This window comes from Rhinolophus sinicus, linkage group LG05 (assembly GCF_036562045.2).
Source record: "Rhinolophus sinicus isolate RSC01 linkage group LG05, ASM3656204v1, whole genome shotgun sequence".
NCBI lineage: Eukaryota > Metazoa > Chordata > Mammalia > Chiroptera > Rhinolophidae > Rhinolophus > Rhinolophus sinicus.
The window spans coordinates 1,170,571-1,188,389 of NC_133755.1; the positions used below are offsets into that span (position 1 = coordinate 1,170,571).

The window sequence follows — 17,819 nt, forward strand, 5'->3', positions numbered from 1 at the left end:
ACTCAGTCTCTGGCAGTCTGGCACTGAGGCCATCCGAGAACGCAGCCCCGTGCAGCCACCAGGAAGAACTCAGAGGTGAATGTGACGAATTACGAAGCCTCTTTGACCCCTTGCCTCTTCACATATAAAAAGAAAAGCTTTGATTAGTGAGCTCTAACACCCCTTCCAGCTTGAAAGCTCTATAACTCTTTCATCATCCTCATCAAAAAGCATCAAAAAAAAAATTCTAACCAAAAGACCTGTAACACCGGATGCTGTGCTCTGCCCAGCAGAGAACCCGACGTGTCTCCTTTCTGCCGGCAGGGAGCTTGAAACTGGAGACAAATGGCTACCCCACAGCAGATACAGTTGAGGTGAACATGAGTGATCCAGCTGTGAGGAATCCCAGCAGAAGAAGCCCTAGGAACACTAACTGCACGACAGAGACCTGGTCGTGCGGTTCTACGTGCGCATGTCTCAGCTATCATCTCATTTCAGCCTCGCAACAACCCCTCCAGGAGGTGCTTTGATATCCACGATTTAAGATGAGGAAACTGAGAAATACGCCCAACAGCTTGTCTGCATTTACTCAGCCAGAAAGTGGAGGCAGGATTCAGCACCAGGCTCGGGACAGCGACCCCTGTCTGCCCGGCCCAGGGAGACCCCCGCCCCCAGTCCAGACTCTCACTGTCCAGCAGCCCTGCTGAGGAACAGAGGCATCGCCCACTCAGCAAAAGGGAGCCTGGAGTAGGGGGCGCGTGGGAGGTTCACCATGGGGACATCTCCTTGGAGGCAGAGCACTTTATTTCCCTGAATTAATTACGATGAAGGTGACATGCTAACCCGTGTCCCACTGAGAATTTGAAAACTAAACTGCCGTTCTTTTATTAATTTACTTGACTCTCCAATGAATGAATGAATGGACTCTATAAGCATTCATCAGGAGCTCTGCTGAGGTACAAACAGACGAGTGTCCCTGTGACACCGAGCCCTCGGAGCCGAGACCTGCCTGCTCAGTGCTCCTGGCACCCCCTCCCCCACTGCGTGTGAAGACACAGCCACACCTCGCTGTGCGAGCTGCCTGGGCCCCCACATTGCACAGGCTCTCCTCGCTCCTGTACTTGTGCGATTTACACTTGATGCAGTTACTCTATGCAAACACTACACAGTCACTATGTCCCCCTCCTGCCCTAACGCCTACTCCCAGCTCCTGCCTCACCCCATCAGTCGAGGTCCCTGAGCACCATGGGTACAAACCCATTACTGTTTCCTGGTACCCCGATTCTGTCCCCCCGCCCACACACGCCACTTAACATACAGACTAACGATAACAGGTGTTTAATACATGTTTGTGGAATGGGAGCTAGATTTCTAACCCTACAGACGCAAGTTGTCACCTGAAATTGTATTGATAGCAGGAGTTGGGCAGGAGGGGACCCCTGGACGTGATCCATGAACTGAGAGTGTGAGCGGCAGGAGGGGCGCGGAGAGCGGGAGACGAGGGAGAGGTTTGCAGAGGTCGCAGACATGAGGCAAACGCACCATGTGGAATCTTGATTTATAGCAAAATGCAATTTTGAAAGATAAATGCACAGGCTGAAATTGGGAAGTAGAGCTGCCATTTGAGGTTACATAAGAGAGAAATAAACACTTTCATTCCCCATCAGATCAGTCTATGCCTACCTTCCCTTCCCTCCCTCGCCCTCCCCAAGTATCTCAGTCTCTCTCTCTCTGTCTCACACACACACACACACACACACACACACACACACACACACACACACTCCCTCCCCCACCGGCGCCCTGGGCTCTCTGCTGTCTGCATCCCTCCCGGCCCTGCTCGGCAGTGGAGGCAGGGGGAAGATTTATGGTGGCGCGTGCTCTGCCCTGCCTCCCCACGCAGGCTCATCCCACACTAAGCTTCTTTATATGGGGTTGTTAGCTCTGCTCCGCTGACTTGGGCGGCTACATATTTTTAATCTTTATTATTTTTAATGCAATACTTCATCCCTGGGCTCTGGCTCCCACCACATTCTGACCTCAGAATACCAACAGCAGTAAAGCCACTTCCATTTGTCACCCCCACGCTGATCTGATCGCCCAGGGTTCTTAAATTAAAAAGCGTGGGAGGGAACAGAGCCTGGAGCTTTTCTGTCTCCGCCGGAACAGTCTAAATACAGGGGACACGGGCTCACTCTGGCCCCTGACCAAGCGCTGTGCAGGGGGACACATTCCTGGTTTTAACAAAGGGGGAAGCAGCTGTGCCTGAGCGGGGGCTGCGCTGAGGGGCGAGACCGAATGTGCTGAAAGGGCGTCTCTTCTACATGCGCAGCCAGGGACATGCGGGGCACGTGCCAGGAGCAGCAGAGGGCACTCACCAGCGGCCCTAAACTCGGGGCCCTTCTGAGCGACGTGCCACATGCTGTGCAGCCCCAAGGCCGTGTGATAGCAGCCAGAGAAGCCTCCCAGAGTGACAGATGCCCCATCTCTGCTTCCAGGGCTCACAGCAGGCCGCGGGACCTCGGTGACCATGCCTCTGCTTCTGTCTGAGCTCCATTTCCCCGCACTTTGCACTTCTTTGGCTGGCAGGGTGAGGAGGCATGAGGAAACGGGGGTTTAGCAAGCTCTGTTTGTGGGGGACGCTGCTCCATCAGGGGGAGCACTATACCACTGCCACATCTTTGCAGACGCTCCATGTGGCCCCAAAACATGGTCACACACCTGGCCCCGCTGAGCCTCATCACACGGAACATGAGAGCACAGTGTCTACGGTTCCCCTAACTCAGGGGGACTCTCCGCTGCATGGCAGAGCCCACCTAACCCCACAGCTCTCGCCCCAGCACTTGTGGGTTTTGTCTTCAAAAGCATAGAGAGGAAGGAATACTGACAGTGTCACACTGTGGTGCAAACAACAGTCTGAAACGTGTGTAGCCACCCCAGATCCTGCTGACAGGAGCGTATGTGGGGCGGGGCCTGCTCAGGGGCAGCAGGAGGCCACCCCCACGCATGGGCTTCCTGGAGCCAGGCAGGCGCCTTCCTCGGCCAAAACCTTCCCAGCAGCTCCACTCATGGGCACCATTTTGCTTTCACACATTAGAATGAAGGTTTCAGAGGCGAGACACCCCTGGGAAAGTGAGCTTCCTGGGAGCAGGTTTCCACCAGGCAAGGAGAGCGCGTCTGCCAAGGGCCGCAGAGACACAGTGCGGGCCGCAAGTACCATCGAGCTGCGGGGAGAAGTGCTTGCTTGTATAATAACCCAGATGAAACACGGACCGCGAGGCACCGTTCTGAACATTGTACTTCTGCGTTCCAGCTTCAGTTGGTAATGAAACATGGCTCTTCTATTTAGTGACTTTTGCCTGTCAACCTTCTTGTTTCTCCATGGCAGAATCTATCGGGTGTGTCCTGATGGGATATTTTCGGGTTCCAACTTGATGTACAAGGCCTCACCACAGGCCATGTCTACTGAGTGGTCACTGAATCCCGTCTGAGAACGAAACACTGCAGGTGAATCGTGCACCACTGTTTCCTACACCACTGCTGTGGCCTTTCAGACGGCTTCACAGGAGAATTCTATCAAACACTTAAAGAAAAATTAATACCAACCCTTCTCAAACTCCTCCAGAAAACAGAAGGGGAGGGAAAGCTTCTAAACTCGTTTTATAAGCCCAGCATCACCCAGATACCACAACCAGACAAGAAACTACAAGAAAAGAAAATTAAAGCCAGTATCCTCGATGAACGTAGGTGCAAAAATTCTCAACAAAATACTAGCAACTTGAATTCAACAAGACAATAAAAGTATTCCAGGGACACAAGGATGGTTCAACACCTGCAAATCAATCACCTGATACAGTGCAGAACAAAATGTAGGGTGAATGCCAGAGTGCATGAAATCTTCAGCCCCTGAAAAATCTGACGTATGCTTTCCTCGTCTGCATGCCCACGTGAGAGTTTGTTAGCACTACCTTTTGTTTTCAACTGTTATACGCCAGCAATACAAAAAGGTGGAAAAGAATGAGCGACAATTTTTTTAAAAAAATTAAACAATCTCCTACTATTTAATCTATAGATGAACCTCTTGTGAGTTTCTTGTGGGTGAAGCTTGGGGTGCAGGAAGCCCCATTCCCTCACAACCTGCTCTCCCCTAAGGCCCCACACCTGCAGTCTGGAAGGTCACCAGTGACTTCTTGCTGCCAAACCCGAAGGCCCTGCTTTGGCGCCGCATCGCCCTTGCCATCTCTTCTGCATCCCGCTTTACCACGTCCCGTCCTGGAAAAACCCTTGTTTTGTTTCCAGGGATCGTATAGGCCCACTTTTCCTCTGATGTTTGCAGTGGTTGGTTGGGGTCTTCAGTGGAAAGTGTCCTCTTTGCCTCCTGTTTGCCAACGTGGGCAATGCCCAGGGGCAGCTCTAGGCTCTGGCCCTTCCCTCCACGTGCTCAGTCCTCCTTCTGCAGCTTGGCGTGACCTTTGTCTGACCTCTCCAGCATCTCCTCCCGTCCCCACCCCACCACTGGCACAGAGCATGTCCTACGCTAAGCAGAGCCCCTCCCACAGTGAGTCTTCCTGCTCGGCTTTCCTATTCTTCCACCTACATCTGTGCTGGCTGCATGCAAGTTAAAAATAAGTAATCATTGCATTTAACTATGTCAATATTGGATTAATCAAAAATGACATTTACAGTGTACAAGATGTTTTCAGATATACCTCCTAGTTTGATTTTTATGAAAACACTTTGAGAAGGACATGAGTGACGTTGTTTTTGTTTCAGAAACAAAAAGTCAGAGCCCGGAAAAGGTGCGGATCTGAGCAAGGACACAGGTGAGTTAGCGATTAGCTTGGAGCGTCCCCACTGCTCTCTACACTCGCACAGCAGGTCTAGCACAGGTTCCCTCGGGCCGACTGAGCCCTCTCCCAGCCCAGAGCCTAAGCTAGGGCATCTGGGATTGCCAGACAAAGACCAGAGATGATGGATTGCTGTGTCACCAGCACGTGAAAGGCGATTTCCTGCCCCATCAACTGAAACACTCATCTCCGAGCCAGGTGTCTGCTGGGGCAATGCCCACAACTCACAGAGTTGGGTGTCTCCTGACTACTTGGTGGGGTCACTGTCTCCATCCCCCTTTCACAAAAGCAGGAATTCTGCTTTACCTGACCCCTGAGCACCCCCACCACTGCTCTCCACTGAGCTGCCCTGTAAAGCGTGGCCAGGCGTCTACCTCACAAGTCTAGGCTGCATCTGGTCCCCCTGTTGTGAGACCAGATAAGCGGCCAGGTCGCTTTCTTCAACCCCCTTCGCCTTTCCACTGGCCCTGCTCACCGGCATTTCTGTGTTGTCATCTTACTTCCTAACGTCTCCTTTCTCTTTTCTTGACAGGACCCAGGAGATGCAGCGGAAAGCACGCAGGCTGTCACGGACTCTGACGCTGTCTGGGGGTCCCAGGCACGTCCCTTGGCTTGCGGGACCTCCGTTTCCTGAAGTCTGATGTGAAATCAGGAATAGTGGATGCATTGCACGCAATGTAGAGTCCAAATAAGTGGTGGTCATTATTGTCACTATTACGGTCATCTTGTCACAGGGCGCTGGGCTCCCAGTCACCTATGATTTGGAGCTGGCCTCCTTCACAGCTAACGCTTCTCTGGAACTCCAGGGACAATAGCATAGATGAGATGTTTTCAGTGGCTGCTTCCCAGGACGTGTCTGAGGAAGAACAGATCAGCCCTGAGCACCAGCACGTCTAAGAGGTGCCCCAACGGTGACAGCCCTGGGAGGGGCCGCTGGCCTGATGCTCATCTAATAGGAAGTGGAGGCCCAGAACGTCTGTCACCTGCCCAGGGTCCGCTAAGCAGCTCGTGCTAGTTACCTGGCCAATGTGTCAGCCAAGGGTCTGAAGTGGCAAGTCACAGACGATGACTTTGGCTAAACCGAGGGAGAAAAGAATGAGTGAATGAACGAGTGAATGAATGAATGAGTGAATGAATGAACGAGTGAAGACCTATAACAAGTCATCAGATAAATGCACGGATACATGAAGACGTGTTGGGAGGGCGCTGGGCCGACTCACAGAACTGAGGGGCAGGATTCCCAGTCCCGGGGTCTCCAAGACAGGACATTCTCACGAGGCGGTTCCTGGTCTCCTGCCATGCCTTGTTTCTGTCCCGGCTTTAATTCCCATGAGGTCACCTGTGTCCAGAGGGCGGGTGGGAGCAGGCAGCCCCGCCCTGTGTGAACTTGGGACATGAGACAGGACCCCGAGTTCCAAAGGCTGCCTCTCGCGGTTCTATGGCGAGAACGTGCATTTAATTTGCTCAGTTTGAACGGCTCCTCTCCTCTAGATTTGCTCTTTCTTATGCGGTGCGCGAGGTAGGATGACAGAGGTGAGGCAGCTTTCCTGGGTGACAGGCTTGGCTGATGAGTTCAGGCTCAGAAATCAAGGTCCGAGTGCACTTTGTCCTGCCTACTAGCGCAGCGTCACACGGATCGTGCTCGGGGAGGGGTCTGTTCTCGTCTGTTCTTTTCCACTGAGCATTTTGACAAGTGTGTTTCCCGCCACAGTCGCTGAAGGCAGACCCTGAGAAATGGAGCAACGTGAGCCAGACTCTGGCCAGGACGCTAATGACACCAGCTGCGTGGCTTTCAGAAGCAGACATGTCACCCACTGTGTGTCTGCTTTCAGAGGGTGTCACACTGGCACCTGTCCCAGCCCCAGGCCAAGACGAAGGCGTTGGCCACCGCGATGGGCATTGGGCCCGTCCACCTGGAATGTCCAGGTAGAGGTGATGAGCAGGCCACCTCAGTCCCTGCCGCAGAGCAGCGCCTGTTTGCAAGGACACCTGGCCACAGTGTGCTCCTGTCCCTTGGGGCTGGGCTGCTGCACGTGGGAAGCCCCTATGAGCCCCGAGTACAGAGCGTGTGCTCGTGTGACTGTGTGACGCATGTGTGTGTGTATGCACTGGTGCCGTATGGGAGAAGCTTGGGGTGAACGGGGATTCCAAGGTCACTCTGCAAGGATGTGCCCTTCAAGTCTCATTTAGCCAGGCCTGTTCTGCAGCCTCTTCCAGCCTGGCACAGACACAGAGAGCCACATGGCGGCCACAGCTGGTAGAGAACCAAGCTGCCGGCCGACCGGCGGGAGCTGGCTGCCCACTGCCTGTCTCAGGAACGCTTGGCTGTGTGTTCTGGCTGTTGATCCAGCCAGGGAGAAACCTGAGCATCACGGGAGCTGACTAACCACCTAAGTCATTTTGCGTGTGCTCTTTCTGGCTGGCACAGCCACCAACTGGTCCCCGGTTTGACCTGGTTACAAGTAGAGGTCAGATACCCCAAGGTCATGTACACACAGGAGCCGTTTTTGTTGCTTGGATCATTTCGACTGTCTGTTCAGTTTCAAAACCAGTTACATTTGCTGAAATCTGTGTTCACTGGCCTCCAGCATTACGAGCTGCCCCTCTCCTAATGTGCTTCCTTCATACTGGGGCACACATGTGCTAAGGGTGCGCTGGCGTTCTGAGGAACTAACGAGCTGCCCCCGGCGTGGTTGCACTACTTTACGTCGTACCTGGTGTGCTCACCTCTGCAGCCCAGGCACTCCCTGCTGGCACTGCCAGGGACCCGGTGAGGCTGGCTCCTGGCATCTCGGTCCTGGAAGCCCAGCCCCAGCCTGAGAGCAGTGAGGGGCAGAGGCGGCAGACGCATGGCAGGTGCGCAGTGGAGGGAGGAGAGGGAAGAAATCACTACCATGTTTGGAAAACCTTCCCTCTGACATATCAGAATAGCCCGCCTTAGCCAAGTCTTTAAATATATTAATGAAAACAACCTAAGTAGCATTTGTATTAATTTGATTAGCTGCTGAGCAGATGTGTCCACATCGGCGAAATCACTCGGACAAGATCATGGGCTTGGCGTGGACGCCGCTCTGAGACTCCACTCGGAAGGACCCAGCCTGCTTTGTCCTGAGGGTGCAGACGCAGACACGTGGGGAGTGGAGAGCAGTGCCACCCGGATATCGGAGGGCACGTCCCAGGCCGCCCTCTGTGCATTCAGGCCACCGTGGATTTCCAAAACCAGTTGCCAGCAACTCTGAAAATTAACAGACCATTGTAGCCACCCTGGTCACATTCCATTTTCCAAGTTCTGACTGTCCAGGTGACAGCTCTCTCCACATTTCCCTCTGCTGATCGTGTGAAGGACTCGGACACCGAGATAACACCCAGCACCACTGGCGGTGGCCATAAGCGGGATGGGGCCCTGGGGGATGGGCCCACAGGGGCAGACAGACACACGTCCGTGACTGCAATGAAGCACTCCTTACGTATGTGTTCTGCTTAACAGCAGACAGCACTTCTGTCACCAGAATCGCCTTTGAAATGTCATCATCCTGGGAAGTACGCAGGACAGAGCATCACCGACCGTTGGCTGCAGGCGAGCTCAAGGCAGGTTTCTGGGTCTTTCCCCAGAGTGTTCCCCAGACTTCTGTGGATTCAAGACAGTCGTGCTGGGATTTTAGAGGGTGTTACTTTTCTTGACCCAAATCTTCCTTTTTGGACACCTCCCTTTGACCTTTGACACTGCTCTGTCCCCAGAAGCCCTTCCCTGCTGAACAAGTCTTGTCCTCCGATATAACTGTCCTCACATATTTTAAAAGCAATTAGTTTTGCAGAAACAGACTCATGAAGACAGAGAATATTTTGATAGTTGCCAGATGGGAGGGGTTGGAGGCAGCGTGGAAAAGGGGAAGGGATTAAGAAGTACAAATTGGAAGTTACAAAATAGTCATGGGATGTAAAGTACAGCACAGGGAATACAGTCAATGATGTGGTAACAACTATGCATAGTGCCAGGTGGGGACTAGACTGGTCAGGGGGATCACTTCATAAGTTATACAAATGTCTGACCACTATCTGTACTACTGAAACTAATACAATATCATATATCATATGAAAGATACATTTTAAATATTAAAAAGTAAGATAGATAATAAAAAGATTAAAACTGAAATAAATAAAAGCAGTTAGTTTTGCCCCCACCATCCCCTGAAAAAAGCCTTTATTCTCAGGTTCCCCATTGCTCCCCACACAGGGTGCCCTGGCGCCTCCCTGAGCTGTCCCTGGCAGAGCTCCAGTGTGTGGCCATCTCCGAAGCGTGGGGACCAGAACGGGCGTGGGGACGGCACGGTGGGCCATGCCGAGAGCAGGACAGCCGCCTTCCCAGCTGCAGAGCAGACGCTCATCGAAACAGCCCAGTACGACTGCAGCTCTTCACTCAGGAGATCTTGGTGGGAAGGGGAGGGAGGCGGGAGGCTGTGTGTGCAGGCCTCACCTCCTCTGATTTACGGCTCTGACAGGAGGTGACCACAAACCCTCTGGTCAGCAGGGCACATACCCCAAGGCAGGTGTCCACACCCCACATGTTCCACCAGACGCCTTTCTGCCAGGTCATCTCAGCTCCCAACTGCCAGGAGCAGGCCCCCCCGATGGTCCATATTTTCCATCTATTCCCCTGCCATCTTTCTTTCTCATTCCCCCCCAATCTTTCTTTCTCATTCCCCCCCACCCCGGCTGCATCCTCCCCTCGGACAGCCGCCACCGTGGTACGTCCGTCCTTTCTCAAGGTGGTGTTCACTGCAGGAGTCTGTTTCTATGGTTTTGGTTCTGGTGTTTTAGTGTCGCTGACGAGGTTTCTGAGTGCTGTGTGATCCCCTATGCCCAGAGGTTTCACTGCACAAGTCTGTGCACAATACAAGCCCCCTAAACAGACCCTCCGGCTGCCACCTGCGTCCCGCCAAGTCCTCCCCAGACAGTGGGAAAGAGGCTGGCCATGAGCAGGGCAGGGTGCCTGCAAATCCTCCACCAAGAGCCTAGAGTTTCCTCGGGGCCCAGGTGACCCTGGAAGAGAGTGACAGGCACTGTGATTTATGTTCCTGTTCTTTCCAGAGGAAGTTCATGGCGAGAATAATTCAGGCCATGTCGCGAGCAGGCTGCGAGGACAGTGGGTGTGATAATGACACTAGCTTGTTTCCGGTGGAAGCACCAGCTGAGCCTTCCCCACCCCTCCGTTCAGCGAGGGGTCCTGGGCTTCAGCAGAAGAAGGGAATGTTTGTTGAATCTATGACACCTGAGACCCACCAGCTGATAAAATGTCACAGGTACAGCCCATCCTGAGAAGCTCCCTGATCGGCACAGGTAGGGTTGCAGCCGGCCACCTCCACCCAAGTGCCCAGTCTTTGCTGAGTTGCCCAAGTGGAGAGTGCCTGGGGCTACTCCCCAGAGGGCTGTTTGAGTGCAGGACAGTGCCGGGAGCTGGCACAGTGCTGGTCAGTTCAGACACCCCAAGAGAACTGTCACGGGCCGGTCTCTGAGCTCCAGCTGCTGGAAGGACAACAGCCAGCTTTCCTACCTGCACTCAGGTCTCTCGGGACTTCTTCCTACCCACCCCCCACCCAGGCCCACTAATGCTCTCTCCCTCTCTCTCTCCCCACCCCCTGCTACCCTCCCAGCTCTGGACAGATTTCTAAGATCCTTTCCAACACACTCAAGGAAAGCGTCGCTCCACCCCTGACTGGCACTCCCAGGGCATGTCTGATACTGGCTGGTAGGGACCTCCCAGCGCCCACAGGCAGGAGGCAGAGAAGGAGAGAGAAGGAGAAAAGGGAAGGAGGAGACCCCAGGGTACGGAGTGCGAGGCAGGTGACAGGAGCTGTGCTGGCAGGAAAGCTCGTGTCACCGCGTCAGCTGTTAGGAGTCTGTCTGCAGTCAGAGGGCAGATATGAGCCCGTGACATTGATCAAGAACTCGGCTAAGATGGTGACGACGGAGTGGGGGCCAGTAATCAGCCCCACAGTCCCTTCACTGGCCCAGCGTCCCTGCCGTAGATGGAGGGGCCGGACGACAGCACAGGCGGCCGGCAGGTGCACACGGTTCCCTGAGGGAGGCGGCCAGCCTGGGCGCACACGTCACAGACTGCCTGACCTGGCCGAGGTGAGCGCTGGAGGAAACGCGACTCAGGGGACTGGAGCCGTGCTTCCTGGGGTACCCATGGGGCGCAGCCTGAACACCCTCAATCGGAGCTGCAGGCTCCTTCACATTTGTTCCTCAGACCATGCAGACAACTATGACAGAAACACTCTTTCTTGGGTGACAATGGCTCTGTCTTTGGTGACAGTGGCTCTCTCTGATGCCTGATTTCATGTTTTAGACTTAGCTCCGGCTGTGGAAAGTGTCGTCAGGCAGACGCCTTTCAGGTGCTGGGAAAGCGACCAGTCCCCAGCCGGCCCTCCTGCCTGCCACTGTCATGTCATGAGTGGGTGTGTGCCTGGAGGACGTGCCTCGTGCAGACACCCTGCATCTGTGCCCAGTGTTTACACAACTGATTCAGCCACAGAGATTTCAAGCTCCTGTCCAGGAGAGTGTCGTGCTGACATGTAACGTACATCCAGGCGGCTGTGGGTAGGAAGGCGCACATTTTCAAGGCCATGCGGGGTTGGAGGGCAGGCTGATGCCACCACGGGGAAAATGGCAGAGCTTCAGATACGGGGTGGGGATAAGGGAGGCAATGACCGAGGCTGAGCCCAGGGAGAGGCTGGAAGAAATGCCAGAAAACAGCGCAGACTTCAGGTCACTTAACAGGCGTCAACTCCAAACAGAAGGGGAAGGAGGCCGACAGCTGAGAACAATTAGCAATCCTTGCAAACCCTCCCCCGTCATCACCTCTCCTGTGTGTCTGCAAGGTTTGCTTTGAGCAGGAGTAGAATTAGGTGACCTCTGAGTTCTCTCCACTTCTAGGGTCTACAGAGCTCATAATTCAGGGTCCAGAGATGGCATCCCTATGAGTCACTCATCTGAGACACCATCCTTCATTCCAACTGTCATTCGGGGGATGTGGTGACGACTTCAATTGTGTTTGACATAAAAGTCACCATTCTCGTGATGACACAAAGCACAAGTTTTTCTCCCGAGACAAGGTCCCCAGGAGTAGGGACACAGCCCTCGTGCCACACTGGTCTGCCATGGCTCATGCTTCAGGTCCCAGATGGCAGCCAGCAATCCACCTCCACCCATTCCACTCACATTCTAGCGGGCAGGAAGGAGGAGGGAGGAGGAAAAGGCTGGTCCTTCTCTTTGTGAGCACTCCCATGCCCCAGACACAGCTCTGCTGCCTGCATCAGCCAGACATGGTCCACTGGACGCAGCCGCTGCGATACACAGGTGTTAAGGAAGGGGGTCTTTTAGCTGACGGACAATGTGTCAGCTGAAATGTTGAGGTTCTTTTTACTAAAGAAGAAGTGGGAAATTGATACAGGGAAGCAACCAACTTCCTCTGCTTTGAAGAATGCTTTACATGACATGAAAGACCAGAGCATCAGATATATCCATCAGTCTAGCTGTCCATCATCCACCATCTTTCCACCCATCCATCATCCATCCATCCATCCATCCATTCACCATCCATCCACCATCCATCCATCCATCCATCCATCCATACACCATCCTTCCATCCAGGACAACTGCAGATCCCTCTGTGCAGGTTCCTGCCCCTCCATTCCCTGTTTACCTGGACACCAGCCAGGGTTCTCACCTCTCAAATCACCCTGTGAGGCCCCAGAGTACCTGGGAAGCCCCAGCTCCAGCCAGGTGCACATATTGCCCGTAACCCTGTGCGATCCCACTTCCATCACACTGCAGGCCATGCCCCTTCCCCAGGAACCTCCCTCCCCAGGCTCCCAGACCACACAGACCAGAGGGACCACCTCCTCCCTGTCCACACAGCCCAGGTGGCCCCTCCCCTGGACCCTCACTCTCTGGGCCACAGATGGGGCTGGACCCTTTTTTCTAAAACACAAATTCCAGGGCACCTGCTTGCAACTCAGCTTGTCACTGAAAGTTGAATAGCTGTCTTCACTGATCACTGTGGCCCTTTGATTAGCAGGACACCACACTTTTTTGACTTGGTGGCCAAATTTCAATGTCAGTTTTTTTTATCCCCCTGACTTTGCTCTTTCCCAGACTGAAAATTCACGGAATTCTCCCAGCACAACATGCTTACCCAGAGGGGGGCTCCCATACCCCCAGTCCCATGGATTTCAGGGGCACAGCTACTAAGGGGGAGGGGCCAGCCCAGTCCACTGAAGGCTTGTGGGGACCTTTGCCCTCTAGGCTGCTCGTCCTGAGCTAAGGTGCTGCACACATGCCCGAAGCAAGCTCCCTGAAGGCCGACCCCACACGTCCATCACCAGCGCCCTCTGCATCACCTGGCCCCACGGGGAAGAGCAGGAATCCATCCAGCCTCGCCCTGAGAGCGTCTCTGTCCCAAAGGGCAGAGTGTGGTCCCCACAGAACAAGATGACAGTGGAGTCACCACACCACCACTCACTGAGAACTTTCCAGAACTCTGGAGGATCTAGGGAGTCCCTGGGAAAGATGGGCAGCACCTCCAATGAGGACCCAACCCCAGAGGGTCCCCCCTCTGCAGGGGTCACGACTCCAAAACACTGTGTCCAGTGGGGCCTCCTGTCCCACCCGGGCAGCTTCAGGCTGTGGTCAGGAGTCTGTTGTGACCTCTGTCCTTTGTCCGCTGGCCTCGGTACCTTCTGGATGTGAACAGCCTTGGAGCCTGGAGTTCGCGAGGGCCCAGCTGTAAGCTAACAGGGACACAGGGCCCGGGCAGGCCCTGCCCTCACTCCTCGTTTGTCGGGCCTCCTGTGATGCCTGGGACCCCAGCTGGTAGACAAACACTGTTCACACGCTGGACGGGACCCATGTACCATCCAGTTAATGGTTGTCTTTGGGTCACAGATGCGTGCAAATTTCTGCTTCTTGGAGTCTGAAGACAAAAGACAGTAACACCTCTTGTCAGAAGAGATATTTCTGTGTCTCCAAGGCAACTCAACACCTTGCCTCCCAGGGAAAAAAAGTCTATGAGGAAGATTTCACGGGGCTGTTCAGCTACCTCCGCGAGACGCCAGGGGCCCTGAGGCTCCCCCGGCAACCAGGAAAGGGACAGGCGCCAAGGACACAGGCAGACACGTGAGGGCCTGGACGTGGCCAGACTGCTGCACGTGCTGTCGAGGACATTAAGCTACAAAGCAAGTGAGTTCAGACGTGGATTGGGGTGACAGTGGGGATGGGGCCAGACTCGGGAGTTCCGCGCTTACTAGTAGCCTGCCTCTGCCGCCTTGGGGGTCGTCCCCACACGCCCCACACGGCCGTCCACGCAGGGGTGTGACAACAACCCCTCTCCAGGTTGAAGTGTGTGAGTACACGTTAGTGGTTCAGGACTGTACCGGCCTCTAGGAAGTGCCTGCTAAGTGTCACTGACGGCTGCTGCTGCTGTGAGGGCCCCGCGGAAGAGGCGGCGTCCCCATGGGGAGTCTCCACTGACTGGGCCCAGCCTTGTGCATGCAGCGGTCACCCCGGGAGCCTGGGTCCACCTGAATGGGAGGTGGTGAAGCCAGCAGAGGAGGCGGCCAAATGCCTGTGTCCCCTTCTGCCAGGCAAGGTCTGGGAGCGGCCACTGATCCCGCACGGGTGGCACGCTCCACGGCGGCGTCCCTCGTCCTGCCACAGGCCCACGTGGCGACACTGGATGGGAGCTCAGTGAACAGAAGTTAACGCCAGTCTCCTGTGTGATCTTATGGAGACGGAAACAGCCACACTCCTCAGCGATTGCTATCTTGACATAATTGAGGTGTCGTGGGTTGAATTGTGTCCCACAAAAGAATATGTCAAGTCCTAAGCCTGGTACCTGTGGGTGTGACCGTGTTTGGAAGCAGGGTCTCTGTAGATGTCCCAAGTTAAGCTGACGTCACACTGGATGTGGGTAGGCTCTATTCCAATGTGTCTTTATAAGATGAGGGAAATCTGGACAGACACACACACAGAAAAGAATGCTGTGTGGAGACACGGAGACATCATGTGATGACAGAGGCAGGGGACGGAATGACGGGGCCACAGATCACGGCAGGCAGGGACGGCCAGGGTCCGCCAGCAGCTGGAGAGGCAAGGTGCGTCCTCTGTTGAAACCTTCAGAGGGAGCACGGCCCTGGGACACCTCGATGTCAGGCTCCAAACCCGAGTAAATGCAGCCTGAGCCCGGGGTGTGGGCATCTTCACAGCAGCCCCAGGAGGTTTGCAGGGAGGAGGGGCGGTGCCGTGATGCGGTGACACTCGGCGTCCCGGGCGAGTCCTCCCTGTGCGCTGCGGGCTGTGCTCTTCCCCCCTCACCCCCCCACACACCCGCCTCACTTTTTTGCTATTCATTAATCCCATGTTAATGTAAATAGTTATATCTAACAATTGTATACAGATCAGCTCCCAACCGAAGCGAAATAAAACAGCTGACAAATTAACGGAAACGTCCCAAGACACCCAGGAATGGTGCCTGTAGTATTGCAAGCCACTACCAAGAAAAAGACAAAAGTGATGAGGATTAGAACCACCTGTCTTTATTTTAAGGTGTACCGGAAAGAAAGGGGCTGGGGACACAAGGGACAATCCAGAGCCCGCGGTGACCTGCTTGCTCACAGCCTGTTTTGCCTTTTCCCATAGCTAGAAAAGACAGAACAGTGACGGAAATATACACACGTGCTGGGCTGGCCAGATCCAGAAAACGGGCTTGAAGCATGGCCAGCCAAGAGTCACAAACGTCATTAACACTAGTGGAAGCAGGAAAAGTGAACAAATGATATTTTGAAGCCCTGCGCTGCCGCAGCCAGACAGGCACGGTTGTCACAGAAGTCGCCGTCCATACGGGTGTTGAAATGCTCATCTCGCGCACTGCACCCCACGCGTTGCGGAGGCTGAAGTATCAGTGTTTGCAGGAAGGCCGCACAGCAGGGGTCCACGTGACGCAGCACACGGCCGTCGTGCGGCCAGCAATCACCATCCAAACGTGCACGTTCCAGGCAGTGGAACCTTTGCTTTTGCCGCCAGAGCTGTAATTTCCTCCTCCCTGGAACATGCCGGCCATGGTGGTTCTGCACCATCTCACTGAGATCATGAGAAAGCCATTCATGTTCTTCTCGCCCACAGGATTCAAAGCCTAATTTCTCAGATCCAAAGGCACCATTTTTTTTTTTTTTAATGCCCAAGCAGGAAGCCAGAGACACCAGTGTGTGCGATCAGCGTCACCTCCAACGTGGACCAGTCGAGGCCAGGCACACTCAGCTGTCCCTCTCGTGGAGTATCCTGATGGATAACTTGTCTTAACAATTAGGAAATAACCATATTTTAAACCGCCAGCCCCTAAACTGCAGTATGTACATGTACACATGTTAATCTCTTGTTTTTAAAAATAAATTTGTATTTCAAATTCAATGTTCCAAACACTAAAACATTTCCCTTTACAGCTCTAAGAAAACCTCAGAAGTTGTGGGGTTTCTCCACATTATAGAAATGTGAACAAAACACACACACGTACATATGTGCACACGGGTGCTCAGGTACACATATGCATACGTGTATGTATACGTGTGTGCACACATACATATGCATGCACACACATGCCATTCTGATCTGGGTCAGCCTGCTGCTGGGCGTCCTGTGTCACGTCATGTCCCTCTCTGGCCACCACAGCCCCGACTCTGTCACTTGTACCACCGGTCCCTCAGCCTTCATGCTCAGCCCCTTCTGACCCATCCTGAAAGCCAGAAGGATCTTTCTGAAACTAAAATATGTACACCCTTGACACAAAAATATAACTGAAAATGTGCCATAGATTTAAACATGAAACTATGAAACTTTCAGAAGAAAACACAAGGGAAAATTCTTGTGACCAAAGGTGAGTTCCTGAACACGACACCCAGAGCATGAGCCACAGGAGAAAAACTAGATTAAACTTTCAAATGAAAATTAAGAACATTTTCTCTGCAAAAGACTCTGCTCAGCACAGAATAAGACAAGCTATGCACTTGAAGAAAATATTTGCTATTCACAAATCCAACAAACGACTTGTATTCAGACTAGATGAAGAATTCAGAGAATTCCCAAAACTGAGCAGAAAGAAACAACCAATGAGACACATCAGAAGGTGAACAACGCAATGGGCAAAAGACTTGAACAGACACTTCTCCAAAGAGAAGCCACAGGAAAAGACGGTCGACATCCCAGCTACTAGGTCAGCGCCAATGAAAACATGATGAGAATCTCCACGTACCTGTCAGAACGGCGACAGTGACAGCTCCGGGTAAGGACAAGCGCTGGCGTGGATGCTGGGAGGCCACTCCTCCTGCACCGCTGCGGGAACGCAGATGGCGCAGCCACAGGAGACAGCGGGCGGTTTCTTGTGACGCTAAACACACACCCGCCATGTGATCCAGAAGGCTCCTCCTGAGCTCACCACCTAGAGAAAGAAAAGCGGCCGTTAACACAGCGATCGGGAAGGAGCGTTTCCGTAGCCGTGGTTATAATCGCCGAAACCTGGGGAGAGAAACAACTGTCCCCCAACAGGTGAATGGACACTCATGCACTGGAGGCTGCTCCTGAGCGAAGGGATGGACTTGACGCCAGGTCACCTTGGGTGGGGCCGGAGGGCATTTGGCTGGTGAATGCCAATCTCACAGGGTCACATACTGTCTGGTTCGACTCATCTAATGTTGTCAAAGTGACAAAGCAATGGAAAGTGGTCTGTGGTTGTCGGGGGCACAAGTAGTGAGGCTGAGGGCCGTCCGTGCGACTGCCACCCGGACGCACGTGTGTGATAAGATGCCAGAGCAACATGACAAGTGTGCAAAGAAGGTGCTGAAGTCTGAGCAGTCTGCAGGTCCGAGCACTGGACCAATGTCATTTTCCGGGCTTGTGAGATGTCCTCAGGGTGGGAGCCGGCCAGGAGTCCCCAGAGGGATC

The 17,819-nt window shown here is 53.8% G+C and overlaps 1 long non-coding RNA gene across 2 annotated transcripts in view; it reads right to left on the bottom strand.

Moving 5' to 3' along the window:
- Nucleotides 1-17,819, bottom strand: part of LOC141571491 (uncharacterized) — a 162,706-nt gene that overhangs the window by 93,415 nt on the left and 51,472 nt on the right. For both annotated transcript variants that reach the window (XR_012496225.1, XR_012496224.1), the window contains exon 3: nt 17,131-17,316. This is a non-coding gene — a long non-coding RNA (uncharacterized LOC141571491). The remainder of the gene's footprint in view (nt 1-17,130; nt 17,317-17,819) is intronic.